Genomic DNA, 16,965 nt, shown 5'->3' with positions numbered 1-16,965 from the left:
TGCCCGTGAACCACCTCGAGGGGCAGTCCCAGGTGTTACAGGGCTGGAACCCAGCCAGCGGCTTCTGGAGGTGCTCACAGAAGGCCTCACTCACTTCCTGCCCGTTGGCCATTACACACTGGGGTCTCTGAACTCGGGCTCCCAAGTGGCCGCAAGTGGCAGAACAAAGTGTCCAGCTGCCAAGCTCCCAGAAAGTCTCCAGCAAGTGGAGGATAGATGTTGCCATCGCCTTTCCAAGAGCATTGGTGGCTGTACAGACGTAGGTTCCTTCACTTTCAAGGGAAACATTCTGCAACAACAGGGCTCCATTGAAAAGCAAGGAAATATTGTCGCTCAGAGATCCTCCTTTCTTCAACCAAGTTACATTAGGTTGAGGGACACCTTTTACAGGACATTGGATGGTCACGTTTGCTCGCTGGGGTGCTTCCATGATGCCTCCAATCACGACGGAGAGATGGCTGTGCTCCAGTCTGGTGATATTTCTTCCAGTAGACAAGATAACAGGTGCCTCTGCATACAGCACAGAAGAACTTTCCACATCCAAACTGAGATGATTAGTGACAGAACATCCATATATTCCTTGTTCTTTCTTTGTAGGTTTCTGTATCTGTATTTCCCCCATTCCACCCACAATGACTCTTTATAGGTTGGGACAGTATCCAACTTCCCTTTTTTAACTTGTCTCTCCAGAGGCCGAGCTGTTGCCACACGCTGCACTTCACAAGAATTAAGATGCCGTTTGTAGGTAGTACCAAGATCAATCTCCCCCTGCTTTGGTTTATATTCTTCTGGTGCATGGCGAGGCTGTTTGACTATTTCATAAGGACGAGAATCCGACCCGCAGGTACAAATCTGACACAGACACCAGGTCCTCATGCTCCTGGCTCGCGGGGTCGGCTCCACAGCTCCTCCGCACCCGCAGCTTTTGCAACTCCACCGCGCCGGCCTCTGCAACCGCCGGGGCGCAGCTAACGGAGGCCCCTCCTACCCTTGATGCTTATGGTTTCTCTTTTTAGAGTTGACCTATAGAATATTTGAGAATGTGTGAATTTTTAATATTTTAAACCTTATGGGTGTCAAGGTCCAGATAAAAAATGAATTTTAAAAATGCAAGCTTATGTAAACCGTAGGATGCTTCTTTTTTATTTTTTAATAAATTTATTTATTTATGGCTGTGTTCCGTCTTTGTTGCTGCGCACGGGCTTTCTCTAGCTGCAGTGAGCTGGGGCTACTCTTTGTTGCGGTGTGCGGGCTTCTCATTGCTGTGGCTTCTCTTGTTGTGGAACACGGGCTCTAGGGCGCGTGGGCTTCAGTAGTTATGGCACGTGGGCTCAGTAGTTGTGGGTCGTGGGCTCTAGAGTGCAGGCTCAGTAGTTGTGGAGCACGGGCTCAGTTGCTCCGCAGCATGTGGGATCTTCCCAGACCAGGGTTCGAACCCGTGTCCCCTGCATTGGCAGATGGATTCTTAACCACTGCGCCACCAGGGAAGCCCTGTAGGATGCTTCTTAAAATGCATGTCGTAACCAGGTTCTATCTTGGTTAACAAGAATTTATTGAGTCCTTACTTTATACAAAGCACTATTCTAGGTGCAGTGATGATTTTTAAAACTGTGGACATGTTCCCTAGTCTCCAGGAGGATGCTTTTCTAAACTGATGAATTAAATTTCCTTTAGCCATTTCAGTACAGTTGAACACGTGGCTACTGTGGGTCTTGTGTGGGGTCAGATAGAAAAATTGAAAAGGCAAGGCTTAACAGTACTTGGAGCAAATAGAAAAAAATGTAGGGAATTCCCTGGTGGTCCAGTGGTTAGGACTTGGCGCTTTCACTGCTGGGACCCAGGTTCAATCCCTGGTTGGGGAACTAAGATCCCACAAGCTGCGAGGTGCCTCCAAAAAAAAAACGAGCTGTGTTTTGGAGGTACATCAGGTTGGAGGCAAAATACTGAAAGAGTCAATCTTGGGCTTTGAGAAGTGGATGGAATTTAGATAGATAGGAAGGAAGGGAAAGGGTATGTTAGGAGAAGGGGGCTCACTATGATTGGGGTTGGGAATGAGCTTGTTGCGCGCTCGAGACTGAGACTGAGTGACTGAGACTGGGGTGGGGCTAGTGGTGTGGCAGGGTGAAGGGGGAGGTTTATGGTGTAGAACCTTGATTTCAGAGGATGAGGAATTTGGTTTGATCCCACAGTGGGGAACCATAATTGTCCTTCAAAGGGTTGTTGTGGAAAGGCTTGAGATTGGAATGTAGGATAAACGCTGGGCTTTTCACCAGAAGGAACCGTTGGGAGAATGCTACTCTGTGCTAGAATTGAGAGCCGTGGCAGCAGGGGAATGAAGTGAAGGACTAAAGTAAGAGGAGTTGCAATCAAAGGAATGGACAGATTTAGTGAAGGATGGTATGTTAAAGATGAAGGGGGTTTTGGTTTTTTTTTTGTTTTTATTATTATTTTTTAAATTATTTATTTATTTATTTATTTATTTATTTTTGGCGGTGTTGGGTCTTCGTTTCTGTGCGAGGGCTTTCTCTAGTTGAGGCGAGCGGGGGCCACTCTTCATCGCAGTGCACGGGCCTCTCACTGTCGCGGCCTCTCTTGTAGCGGAGCACAAGCTCCAGATGCGCAGGCTCAGTAGTTGTGGCTCACAGGCCCAGTTGCTCCGTGGCATGTGGGATCTTCCCAGACCCGGGCTCGAACCCATGTCCCCTGCATTGGCAGGCAGATTCTCAACCACTGCGCCACCAGGGAAGCCCTTGTTTTTGTTTTTAATATTTATTTATTATTGGCTGTGTTGGGTCCTAGCTGCGGCACGCGGGATCCTTCACTGTGGTGTGTGGGCTCCAGAGCGTGCGGGCTCTCTGGTTGTGGCGCATGGTCTTAGTAGTTGAGGCAGGTGGGCTTAATTGCCCCGTGGCATGTGGGATCCTAGTTCCCCGACCAGGGATCGAACCTGTGTCCCCTGCATTGGAAGGCAGATTCTCAACCACTGGACCACCAGGGAAGTCCCTGAAGGGGGTTTTGGTTAAAGATGACTTTAAAATTTTGATCCTGGGTGACAGGAAAAATGGAAATTTAGAAGAGAGGTTGGTTTTGGAGAGAAGATGAGACTTTGGTTTTTGTCATGTCAGATTGGAAGTAATGCAGTGAACTGATGTTGTGGGATTAGAGGAGTGAGAAGTCAAGACTATGGGTAGAGAGTTGAGTGTCAGGGACTTAGATGGGGAGAATAGAGAGTCAGCATAAGAGAAAATGCACAAAGAGAAAAGCTGAGGGCAGGGCCTGAGCTTGGGGCCCCATAGCAGCCAGAGAGGGAGGAGAACATTTCAGAAGGGAATGGTGGTCGATACTGTCAGACCTAGAGCAGTCAAATAGTGTGAACGTGAGATGGAGCAATGGAATGAACAATGGCTATTGAAAGCTATTCCAGTAAAATGGTAAGATGGACTCATAGATTTGGGTTGATTAGGACAGGTTTTAGGAAAGAAATGCACCTTCTACTGTGACTGGAGGGTGGATAAAAGAAAAAAACCTAGGGACCTCCCTGGTGGTCCAGTGGCTAAGACTCTGGACTCCCAATGCAGGGGGCCTGGGTTTGATCCCTGGTCAGGGAACTAGATCCTGCATGCTGCAGTTAAGAGTTCGCATGCTGCAACTAAAGATCCCGCGTGCCGCAACTAAAGATCCTCCACTCAGCAATGAAGATCCCATGTGCCTCAACTAAAAAGACCCAGTGCGGCCAAATAAATAAAGAAAAAGAAAAAGAAAAGAAAAGGAAAAAAACCTAGAGCCTGAATTATACTGATGTGAATTTGAGAAAACTCCTTCCAGATGACCCCATCCTTCTGCGAAAGAGAAGTGAAGTATATTTACTAGAAGTGGTCTGGTGATAGGAATTTGAGAGGCAAGAAGAAGTCTGGCAGAGTTGCTGTGGTTTGGTTGGGATTGAAATGATAGTTTCTAAGGTTGGGGGTTGAATGGTATGTATCCTCACAAACAGTTGTGGGCCTACTGTGTATAGAGCACCATGGTGGATAAACTATGAGCAGGAGAGACACTTGTAGAACTCTGGTAACTTATAATCTATTGGGCTCAAAAGAAGATAGAATTTATGGTGTTTAAGTTTTGTATATTTCCTTATCCCTTTTCACATAGGAGCTGGAGAGGGGAAGGGGAACAGTGGAGATGTTCCAAGGTCTGGGACTGATTTGGGAGTATCGTGTAAGATCAGAAGAGTGGGAAGCTGAGAGTCAGTTTTTTCATCTGTGAAATGGGAATAAATCGTGCCTAATTCCTATAGTTGCTATGAAACCTGAGTGAAGAAAGATAGATAAAGTGCCTCCCGGTCCATCTTGAGCACTCAGGAATTGTTAGCCACTGTTACTAAGGCCGGAATCACTGAAGGAATCACAATGGTCAACAGATAGTTATAAGTATTGTAAGAAAACCCTTTCCAGAAGGCTTTAGGCTACAGAGGAGTGACTAGTGCTGAATTGGGAAGTTGGAAACAGTGGGAAAGAAGTAAATCTGGGTATTGAAGGGTGAGTAGAAGTTTGCTGTCATTACATTAATGCAAATTGTGCAGGCATAAAAAAAGTCAGATCCTGATCATAACAGCCTAACACAGCTGCACAAAGATAGACTTCAGTGTGGACTGTGATCCAAAAATATAGGAACTGGGAAAGAAAGGACTTAATGCATAAATGGAGCTGTGTGGGTTTACTTTGAAAGGGCTTTATATGGAAGGAGGTAGGACCTAAGCTTATAGAATCTTTAAATTTGTAAACATAGAAGTAACCTAAGACATGGTCTATCTAGTCACTTCAGGGAGTTAAGGGACCTGAAACCAGAAGGGTGTTCATACCCGTCTACTGTGATATTTCTGGTAAAATAATGTACAGAGGTAGAAAGAATACAGATTTCTTTTGACAGATCCACAAAAGGAGTTAAATGAGTGGGATGGAGAAATTTGAATAAAAATATGTTTCTAAAACTGACTCCCCACACCAGCATTCAAAACAAAACACAACAAAGCAGGTGGAATGAGAGGCTGTGATACGATTATAGGAGCATAATCTGTACCAACTTCAGCAGCATCTGTTGCTCATTGTCACCCTTAGCTGCAGCTGATCATGCATCCCGGAGGTAGCACATGTGTGTTGTGGGAAGAAGTTGAATTTATCAGAAACATGGATTTTTTTGGGCAAATTTTGAATACCAAAGCCAAATATTTTTGAAGGCAGTTTTATTAGTTTTCTTCCATTATAAAGATATTTCACACTCACTGTAGCAAATGTGGAAAAAACACCCCCTCTTTTGAGCCCACTAGATTATAGATTACCAGAGTTCTAATGTATCTCTCATAGTTTATCTGCCATGGTACCTACATGGTGCTCTTCACATAGTAGGCCCACAATTGTTGTGCCGATAAATACCATTCAACCTCCAAATAATTTCTTCTAAAACATAAGGAGTAAATTCTTTTCTTTAATCATTATGGTTTTTAGTTTTTATAACATTGTGATTTTTTAAATACAATTTTATAATCTGTTTTTTCCTGTATAATAAACATTTTTTATAATCTGAACTCTGCATACACATTTTAATGTTTATGTACCCATTGAGTGGATGAAAAATTTACTTAAATGTTCCACTCTTGTTGTAAATGACATTGTTAAATCACAAAAGAAGATAATATTTGGCAACCGTAGTAATTATTGGCTTATCTTTCTGCAGTCTCATGAAGTACACATTTTTTGGAATATGGCAACCAAACATCTTAAAGAATTACCACCCTCCGTTTACCACCCTCTTCCCCTAGTGCTCATTAATAAGAAGCAAATGTGAGATTAGTGAAAAGAATGGTGGTATTTTACAGGTTTTACGAATTTCTTTAATGTCTGAATTAATTGAAGATAGCTGGGTTTTCATTACTGCATTCAGAATCTTTCAATATAAGTATCTGAAGAAAATTGAGTCTCACGCAGAGTATGTAGTGAGTTATTTTGCAAAATGTTCCTTAACTTGTGTCTAATGGTGGTTTCTCATGATTAGATTGAGGTCATGCATTTTTGGCAATAATATCACAGAAGTGATGTGCCCTTGTCATTGCTTCATATCAAAGGGTACATGATGGGGACTTCCCTGGTGGCGCAGTGGTTAAGAATCCGCCTGCCAATGCAGGGGACATGGGTTCGATCCCTGGTCTGGGAAGATCCCACATGCTGTGGAGCAACTAAGCCAGTGCGCCACAACTACTGAGCCCACAGGCCACAACTACTGAAGCCCGTGTGCCTAGAGCCCGTGCTCTTCAACAAGAGAGGCCACTGCAAGGAAAAGCCCGTGCACCGCAACGAAGAGTAGACCCCGCTTGCCGCAACTAGAGAACGTCTGTGTGCAGCAATGAAGACCCAACACAGCCAAAAATAAATAAATCAATAAAAATAAATCAATAAAAAAAAAAACCACCATAAAAAAAAAGGGTACATGATGTCAGTGTGTCTCATTACTGGTGATATTAACCTTGATTGCTTGGTTAAGGTGAGGTCTTTCTGGTTTCTGCACTGTAACATGTTTTTTCTTGTGATGAGAACTTTTAAGATTTACTCTCTTAGAAACTTTCAAATATATAATACAATATTGTTAACTATAGTCACCATTCTGTACATTACATCCCTAGAACTTATTGATATTTCTCTTAAAACTGAAAGTTTGGGGAGTTCTCTGGTGGCCTAGTGGTTAGCCACCTAGTTCCCTGGTAAGCTTTCACTGCTATGGTCTGGGTTCAATCCCTGGTCGGTGAACTGAGATCCCGCAAGCCATGCGGCGTGGCCAAAAAACCCCCAAAATCTGAAAGATTGTACCTTTTGACCATGGGCACACCACCCCACCCCCACCTTTGTCAGCCACCAATCTGTTATCTGTTTTTACGAGTTCAGTTTTTTTAGATTTCACCCATAAGCGAGATCATACAGTATTTGTCTCTCTCTATCTGACTTATTTCACAAAGCATAATTCCCTGAGGTTCCATTAGTGTTAGAAAGAGCAGGGTTTCATTTTAATGGCTGAATAATATTCCATTGTGTGTGTGTGTGTGGGTATATCACAGTTTTTTTTCTTGTTCAACCATTCATGGACTCTTAGTTTGTTTCTATGTCTTGGCCATTGTAAATAATGCTGCATTGAACATGGGTGTGCAGGTATCTCTCAAGATAGTGATTTTGTTGCTTGGGATATATACCCAGAAATGGGATTGTTGGGTCATATGGTAGTTCTATTTTTAATTTTTTGAGGAACCTCCATACTGTTTTCCATAGTGGCTAAACCAATTTACATTCCCACCAGCAGTGCACAAACTTCCGTTTTCTCCACATCCAGTACTTGTTATCTCTTGTCTTTTTAATGACAGCCATTCTGACAGGTCTGAACTGATATCTCATTGTGGTTTTGACTTGCATTTCCCTGATAATTAGTGATTAGTGATGTTTTCTTGATGATTAGCACCTTTTCACGTACCTCTTGGCCATTTGGATGTCATCTTGAAAAAAATGTTTATTTAGTTCCTCTTCCTGTTTTTAAAATCAGATCTTTTATTGCTGTTGAGTTGTATGACTTCTTTATATATTTTGAATATTACCCCCTATCAGATATATGATTTTTAAAAAATATTTATTTATTTGGCTGCACTGGGTCTTTTTTTAAATGGGATTTATTTATTTATTTATTTATTTATGGCTGTGTTGGGTTTTCGTTTCTGTGTGAGGGCTTTCTCTAGTTGCGGCAAGTGGGGACCACTCTTCATCGCTGTGCGCGGGCCTCTCACTATCGCGGCCTCTCTTGTTGCGGAGCACAGGCTCCAGACGCGCAGGCTCAGTAGTTGTGGCTCACGGGCCCAGTTGCTCCGTGGCATGTGGGATCTTCCCAGACCAGGGCTCGAACCCGTGTCCCCTGCATTGGCAGGCAGATTCTCAACCACTGCGCCACCAGGGAAGCCCTGCACTGGGTCTTAGTTGTTGCACGCAGGACCTAGTTCCCTGACCAGGGATTGAACCTGGGCCCCCTGCATTGGGAGCGTGGAGTCTTAACCACTGGACCACCAGGGAAGTCCCCAGGTATATGATTTACAAGTATTTTCTCCCATTGAATAGATCACCTGTTCATTTTGTTGCTGATTTCTTTTGCTGTGCAGAAGCTTTTTAGTTTGATATAGTCCCATTTGTTTATTTTTGCATTTGTTGCCTTTGCTTTTGGTATCGAATCTAAAAAATCATCACTAAGATCGATGCCAAGGAGCTACCCCCTATGTTTTCTTCTAGGAGTTTTATGGTTCCAGATCTTATGTTCAAATCTTTAATCCATTTTGAGTTGATTTTTGTGTATGGGGTAAGATGGTAGCCCAGTTTTATTCTTTTGCGTGTGGCTGTCCAGTTTTCTCAACACCGTTTATTGAAGAGACTATCCTTTCCCCATTGTATATTCTTGGCTCCTTTGTCATTAATTGGTCATAAATGCAGGGGTTTATTTCTGTACTTTGTATTCTTTCCTGTTGATCTGTGTCTGTTTTGATGCTAGCACCATATTCTTTTGATTACTATAGCTTTGTAATATAGTTTGAAATTGGAAGCATGATGCCTCCAGCTTTGTTCTTCTTTCTCAATATTGCTTTGGCTATTTGGAGTCTTTTGTGGTTTCATACACATTTTAGGATTGTTGTTTTCTATTGCTGGGAAAAGTGCCATTGGAATTTTAATAGGCATTGCATTGAATCTGTAGATTGCTTTGGGTAATATGGACATTTTAACAGTATTCTTCTAATCCCTGAGCATGGAATAACTGTCCATGTATTTGGGTCTTCTTCAGTTTCTTTCTTTTTTTTGGCTGTGTTGGTTCTTCATTGCTGCACTCAGGCTTTCTCTAGTTGTGGTGAGTGGGAGCTAGTCTTTGTTGCGGTGCACAGGCTTCTCATTGCAGTGGCTTCTCTTGTAGCGGAGCACGGGTTCTAGGCATGTGGGCTTCAGTAGTTTTGACACACAGACTCAGTAGTTGTGGCTCACGGGCTCTAGAGCGCAGGCTCAGTAGTTGTGCATGGGCTTAGTTGCTCCGTGGCATGTGAGATCTTCCCGGACTAGGGCTCAAACCCATATTCCCTGCATCGGCAGGTGGATTCTTAACCACTGTGCCACCAGAGAAGCCCTTCTTCAGTTTCTTACAGTTTTCATCTCCTTAGTTAAATTATTCCTAGGTATTCTTTTTGATGCAATCATAAATGGGATTTTTTTTCTTAATTTCTCTTTCTGATAGTTCATTGTTAGTGTATAGAAATGCAACTGATTTTTATTTATTGATTTTGTACCCTACAACTTTACTAAATTTGTTTAACTTTGGTGGATGGAGTGTTCTGTAAGGTTACGTCATCTGCAAATAGTGACAGTTTTTCTTCTTCCTTTCCAACTTGGATGCTTTTTATTTCTTTTTCTTGCCTAATTGCTCTGGCTAGGATTTCCAGTACTAAGTTGAAAATAAGTGGTGAGAGTAGGCACCCTTGTCTTGTTTCTGATCTTAAACGAAAAGCTTTCAGTTTTTTGGCCTTCAGTATGATGTTATCTGTGAGTTTGTCATATATGGCCTTTATTATGTTGAGGTATGTTCCCTCTGTACCCACTTCGTTGAGCATTTTTATCATAAATTGATGTTGAATTTTGTCAGAAGCTTTTTCTGCATCTATTGAGATGATTATATAAATTTTTACCTTCATTTTGTTAATGTGGTGTATCACATTCATTGATATGCAGATGTTGAGCTATCCTTGCATCCTTGGAATAAATCCCGCTTAATCACTGTGTGTAAAATATTATTTTTTTAAAAACTTTGAGGGACTTCCCTGGTGGTCCAGTGGTTGAGACTGTGCCTTCCAGTGTAGGGGGTGCAGGTTCGATCCCTGGTTAGGGAGCTAAGATCCCACATGCCTCGGGGCCAAAAATCAAAAAACATAAAACAGTAGCAATATTGTAACCAATTCAATAAAGACTTTTAAAATGGTCCACATCAAAAAATCTAAAATAAATAGATAGCAGTAATTGCTCTTTAAAAAAGAAACAAAACAAACTTTGAATGGGTTTTCCCTGGTTGCACAGTGGTTAAGAATCCACCTGCCAACGCAGGGGACACGGGTTCCAGCCCTGGTCTGGGAAGATCCCACATGCTGTGGAGCAACTAAGCCCTTGTGCCACAACTACCGAGCCTGAGCTCTAGAGCCCGCGAGCCACGACTACTGAAGCCTGTGCGCCTAGAGCCCATGCTCGCAACAAGAGAAGCCACAGCAATGAGAAGCCCTCGCACCACAGTGAAGAGTAACCCCCACTCGCCGCAGCTAGAGAAACCCTGCGCGCAGCAACAAAGACCCAACACAGCCATAAACAAACAAACAAACAAACAAACAACCAAAACAAAAAAAGCTTTGAAATGATTAGTCTCAGAATGGTACGTCAATAATAATATTAGAAAATGTCATTGCATAAGACACAATAAGGTAAATAATTAACATCATCAAGCCATCATATTTTTGTTTCTTATTTCAGTTTCATCCAGTTTTCTTGGCATAGACTCCTCTTTCATGAATCAGACAACTCCCTGCTATGGTCAGTTTCATCTTTGTCATCATCTTTAGACATGGATGGTACAGCTGTGGTTTGAGAAATCGTGTCTTCTAACCTTCCTTTTTTAAGGAAACAATTCATTTTTAAATCTAAAAAAGTTATTATAGACACGTTTCCTTTTATTTGGGAATAAAATGTTGTTACAGGCATAAAATGTTAAAATAGCAGTAGATAAAATTTTAAAATTTAGAAAAGTTTAAAAAATTTAAAAACATTATTGCAAAAGAAAACAACAAAATGTACTGCTTGTGTTTTTGTGTAGGCATAAGCAAAGCTTCAGAATTTGAAGTTAACAATATGTATGTTAGACAATATTCAATTTATAGGAATAGCATGTGTAAGTGATGGTAGCTGGTAAGAGTGCAGAACTGAGATGAAACTGAGTTAATCTCTGAAAAACATATTTGTACCCTAAACCTGTTATCTTAGAAAATTCCAGATAACACAAGACTATACAAGCACACATTCCATTAGTTGTCAGAGTGATGGCATCATTGCCTATCATGTAGCCTCTGGAAAACTCCACTGTATACACCTGAGAGAATAAGAGTGGAAAAGGCAGATAACATCTTAGTATTAATATGAAAATAGTACTGGCCCCTCAGAGGCCTGTGGCCCTTCAGGAGTCTTTGAGAACTGCTGCACTAAGTGACTGTAACTGCAGCCGGATGTGAAACTCTGATGGGAGGAAGGGCATTGTTATTAGTCAAGTGCTTTTTTGCCCGGTACTGTGTTAGGAGCTTTACAAGATATAATCTCATTTAATCAAAGTCTTTGTAAGGACTTTGGCAGTGAGATATGAGGATGTGGATCTGGAGTGAGATGGAGAGTCATTGGAGGGTTTTGAGCAGAAGAAGGATATGATCTGAGTTTAAAAGGGGTTTCCCTTCTTTCTGTGTTGAGAATAGCCTATGTCGGCAAAGGGGCAATGATGGGAGCAGGGAGACCAGTTAGGGAGCTGCTACTTTATTCAAAGTAAGAGCTAAGGATTGCTTAGATCAGGATGCTGGCAGAGGAGGTGGTATGAGGTCACAATTGGATTATATTTGAAGGTGAGATTTTGTTAATTGGTTGAGTGTGAAATGTGCGTTGGGTCAAGGATGGCCCTAAGGTTTTTGACCAGAGTAACTGGAAGGGTGGAGCTGCCATTTCCTGAGATGGAGAAGACTACTGAAGGAGCAGGTTTGGGATGGGGAGAAGGTCAGCTATACATAGAAATTGGTGTTCAGGGGAGAAGTATGGGTTAGAGATATAAATTGGAAGTTGTCAGCCTATCAGTGGTATTTTAAGTCACAAGCCTGGACAAGATCACAAAGAGAGTGTAGGTATAGAAGAGAAGACAGCTTGAGGACCAAGTCCCTCAGCACTGCATGATTTAGAGGCAAGGAGTTAAGGAAAGAGTAGCACGCAAGGGAGCAACAAAACCAGAAGAGTATGTGTCCTGGAAGCCAAGGAAAGATTGATTCAACACAGTGAATGTCACTATGACAAGGCTACTGATGCGTCAAGTGGGATGAAGATTGAGAGTTGACCATTGGAGGTCATTAATTGGTGACCTTGATAAGGGAATGAAATTCTGTTTGTGGTGGGTTCAGGAGAGAGTGGGTAAAGGAGAATATACATCGGTTATTATAGACAGTTTTATTGAATCATTTTGCTATAAAGAGGAGCAGTAGATAGACGGGGGATGTAGAGTTGAGAGGGTTTTGTTTTATTTTTTCTTAAGGGAGAAATTAAAGCATGTTTTATGATGATGGAAATGATTTGATCTGGGAGAGAGGTAAAATGTTATGATGCAGAAGAGAGGGGGGAGAATTGTTGGAGCAATGTCCTTAAGTAGGGCAGAGAGAAGATCTAATGCACAGATGGAGGGGTTAGTTTTCACCTGGAGCACAGATAGTGCCTCTGTAGTACCAGAAGGAGAGGTAGGGTATGTGGGCATGGATGCAGGTAGGTAGGTGAATGTAGAGATGGAAACATGTGGGTGTTCTATATTCTCAGCAAAACAAAAAACAAGAGATTGAGGGTGGGGCAATTAAGGGTAATACGCAACGTCAAATACAGCCGTGAAAATGGCAAAGAAGCTGCAAAAGGACAGTCTGAGGTAATGTAATATAGCAACAAATTAGCCTACTTGTGAGTTTCACATCTGGTTATCTCAAGTGAATTCTAGGATTAACCATTACAGAGCTTCCCATTTTGGTTCAAGATTCTCACTAAATGAGGTATACTTAAATTTCTTTTTTTTTTCTTAATTTATTTAATTTATTTTATTTTTGGCTGCGTTGGGTCTTCGTTGTGGTGCGCAGGCTTCTCATTGCAGTGGCTTCTCTTGTTGCGGAGCACAGGCTCTAGACGCACAGGCTTCAGTAGTTGTGGCTCGTGGGCTCAGTAGTTGTGGCTTGCGGGCTCTAGAGTGCAGGCTCAGTAGTTGTGGCTCTCGGGCTCTAGAGTGCAGGCTCAGTAGTTGTGGTGCACGGGGCTTAGTTGCTCCGCAGCGTGTGGGATCTTCCTGGACCAGGGCTTGAACCCATGTCCCCTGCATTGGCAGGTGGATTCTTAACCACTGTGCCACCTGGGAAGCCCTTAAATTTCTTTAAGTTTATTTAAATTTATAACATCTTATCCTCCATGTCAAAGAATATTTTTAAGTGTACTGCCTGACTAGGGTGTGATGTTTTATATGTGCTCCAATGATTAGCTTTCACAGTCAGGTTTTACCCTAGAATTAGCCTTGTTTTAATGGTCATATTATAACTTACAGTTTTTTTATAGGTAATGTATAAAAGTGTTAGAAAAATTTATTAACAGGAAATCAAAAGGGTAAAAAACAGTTGATTACATCAGGTCTGTTTTATATGCTAGTAACACTAATGAAAACAGCAACCATCAGTTATGTAAAATGTGTTTATTAACTTTTTAAAAAATATTTAAATATTTATTTATTTATTTGGCTGCTCTGGGTCTTAGTTGCGGCATGCGGGATCTTCGTTGCTGCATGTGAGATCTTCGTTGGCGGCACGCGGGATCTTTAGTTGCAGGATGCGGGATCTAGTTCCCTGACCAGGGATCGAACCCGGGCTCCCAGTGCATGGACTCTTAATCACTGGACCACCAGGGAAGTCCCTAAATGTGTTTATTAACTTTGATATAAAACGCAGATCTGTAAAACCAGTGGCCAAATGATTTCTTTTTTTTTTTTTTCGCCATGCCCCGCAGCTTGCGGGATCTCAGTTCCTGACCAGGGATTGAAGCCGGGACACGGCAGTGAAAGCGCCGAATACTAACCACTAGACCACCGGGAACTCCCCCAAATGATTCCTAATGAAGGAAGAAATGCAAATAGATTCATAACTCACATTTTTGTCAAGTCATCCATTCCTAGAACTGTTTAAGGACTTCGCCTAATCAATGATTTTTTAATGCATTTGAAAGTATGTTGCTTAATATTTACTCTTTTGAATGAAATCCAAATTTATCTTCATTATTAAAGTGTATAATCAAAGTCAAAGCCTTTAAACAGTTAACTTTAGGAGAAGCAGCAAAATAAAACAAACAAAAACCAGTGCTGCCTCTTTCATGCTTTTGCAGTTCTTTCTTTGCTCTTGATCCTTAGCATGTCATACATATATCATCACGGTTTTTTTGTGTTTACAAATGATGTTGTACACTGGTGTTATTTCATATGTAAGTTTGAAAAGGCAATACATAGGTGATTACCCCTTTTCTCTTATTTGGAGAGAATTTTACTGTCTGCCTGAGACCAGGATTTATGGATCTCGTCTTGGTTGGTGTCACCTCTTAAAGGTAGCACAGTGACCATGCTAGGAAAGAGCTGCCTATCCCTGCTGAAGTGATCAGGCTGATCAGCTTACTGTTGCAGTTGTTCCCCTGCGTGCCCCAGCTGTTACATTGTTGTAGGTTGAGTTCTAGTGTCCTTAACCTGTTTCTTTTGCATTCTGGATTGATGATCTAGGAGCTTCTTGATAATGATAATTGTCTTGGTTGTGCTCAGGAGGATTACAGCCCTTTCTGCAGAACTGGCACTGTATTTTGGACTGAATAATTCTGAAGCTGGCTGGGGTTAAAGCTCAGACTTTACAGAAAGAGAAAAACAAATATTGTATATTAACGCATATATGTGGAATCAGAAAAAATTGGTATAGATGATCTTATTTACAAAGCAGAAATAGAGACACAGATGTAGAGAACAAACATATGGATACAAAGGGGGTAAGGGGAGGGTGGGATGAATTGGGAGATTGGGATTGACATATATACACTATTGATACTAGGTATAAAATAGATAATTAATGAGAACTACTGTATAGCACAGGGAAGTCTACTCAGTGCTCTGTAGTGACCTAAATGAGAGGGAAAGCCAAAAAAGAGGGGATATAGGGACTTCCCTGGTGGTGCAGTGGTTAAGAATCCACCTGCCAATGCAGGGGTCATGGGTTCGAGCCCTGGTCCAGGAAGATCCCACATGCTGCGGAGCAACTAAGCCCATGTGCCACAACTACTGACCCTGCGCGCTAGAGCCCGTGAGCCACAACTACTGAAGCCCGCATGCCTAGAGCCCGTGCTCTGCAACAAGAGAAGCCACCACAATGAGAAGCCCGCTCACCACAACAAAGAGTAGCCCCTGCTCACCGCAACTAGAGAAAGCCTGCATGCAGCAACAAAGACCCAACGCAGCCAAGAATAAATAAAATAAATTAATTTAAAAAAACAAGAGGGGATATATGTATACGTATAGCTGATTCACTTTGCTGTACAGTATAAACTAACACAATATTGTAAAGCAACTATACTGCAATAAAAATTAAAAAAAAAAAAAGCTCAGACTTTACCAGAAGAATCATGTGTACAGGCAAAGCTTTTCCCTGGTTCCCTGGGAGTTCAGAACTGGAAGCTGTCATCTCATTCCACCCATAGGCATTATGCTGACAGACGAAAAGTAGAAGACTGATTAAAAAAAAAAAAAAAGTCTATACACATTTTAAGATATTGGCAGGCAAATTGTATTGGTAGAATGAATTTGACACCAAGTTCTCTACCAAAGAAAAGTTAGCTCTGTGGAGTGATAGACATGAACAACCTTCTCAAGGGCTCTGATCCTTGAGGCTGGTGTAGACACACTGAATGGCTTACTTAAACATTTGGTCAGTGCCACCATGCATACAATTAATTGGCAGTACAGGATACCTAAGTCTTCTAGTAACTACCAGAGGAAGAGCCACAGAAGAGGGATTACTTAATAAATGGTCTGGTATATGTAAGCAGGTTGCTCAACATCCAGTAAACACCAGAATGGGACTAATTATAGCAGGGGGAGTTAGTTAAATACAAGGGCAAACATCTGACACCAGTGACAATCAGCAAATAAACACTGTAATAGGCTATTAAGTCTTTCCTTAAAGATGGGCTCCATCTGTCTAAAATTGAAATGCAGCCTTTCCTGCAGGTAGAGAATGATCTAGTTTTCAGAAGGTCTCCCCTCTAGCCCTGGTTTTATAATTAGCAAATGATAAGGCAGTCTTAAGAACTCTCCTTTCTAGATAAAAAGATAATTTCTGTTAAACCTTTTTTATTTACTGAACTTGGCAAAAAAGTTTTTAAAAATGCATGAAGGTCTTTCAGTACCCTTATTCAGCTTTTGAGTAGATAGTCTTATTCTTATAATTTTAGTAATTATTTATTTAGTGGTGCCGTGCAGCATGCAGGATCTTAGTTCCCCGACCAGGGATTGAACCCATGCCCCCTGTAGTGGAAGTGTGGAGTCTTAACCACTGGATCGCCAGGGATGTCCTAGTAATTACTTAACTTATGAAGAATGGTTGCCCCAAGGAAATTCCTTAAGAGGAATTCTAAAATTTGCTTACTTTCCTGCTCTGGTGTTAGAGGCCAATTTTGTGTTCAAAAATATGATTTAAAAGTATAATGGGACCTCTTTTCTTTTTTAAAGAACCTTCTTAATTCAGACTTATCTACCAGTAATAATGTGAGTTAGCAGTTTGAACAACATATTGTGGAGCTTTCTTTTTTTTTTTTTTTTTTTTTTAATTTTATTTATTTATTTATTTATGGCTGTGTTGGATCTTCGTTTCTGTGCGAGGGCTTTCTCTAGTTGCTGCGAGCAGGGGCCACTCTTCATCGCCGTGTGCGGGCCTGTGACTATCGCTGCCTCTCTTGTTGCGGAGCACAGGCTCCAGACGTGCAGGCTCAGTAGTTGTGGCTCACGGGCCTAGTTGCTCCGCGGCATGTGGGATCTTCCCAGACCAGGGCTCGAACCCGTGTCTCCTGCACTGGCAGG

The 16,965-nt window shown here is 41.8% G+C and overlaps 1 protein-coding gene and 1 non-coding gene across 2 annotated transcripts in view; one reads left to right on the top strand and one right to left on the bottom strand.

The window, feature by feature from the left end:
• NUDT3 (nudix hydrolase 3) overlaps positions 1 to 16,965 on the top strand; it is a 125,459-nt gene that overhangs the window by 19,087 nt on the left and 89,407 nt on the right. The gene's annotated exons all lie outside the window — the stretch shown is intronic.
• On the bottom strand, positions 8,024 to 8,096 carry TRNAW-CCA (transfer RNA tryptophan (anticodon CCA)). The gene has a single exon. It is a non-coding gene; the product is annotated as a tRNA-Trp (tRNA).

This window comes from Eschrichtius robustus, chromosome 12, assembly GCF_028021215.1.
Source record: "Eschrichtius robustus isolate mEscRob2 chromosome 12, mEscRob2.pri, whole genome shotgun sequence".
Lineage (NCBI taxonomy): Eukaryota > Metazoa > Chordata > Mammalia > Artiodactyla > Eschrichtiidae > Eschrichtius > Eschrichtius robustus.
The sequence above is the reverse complement of the archived record's forward strand: the minus strand, read 5'-3'. Positions and strand labels throughout refer to the sequence as shown.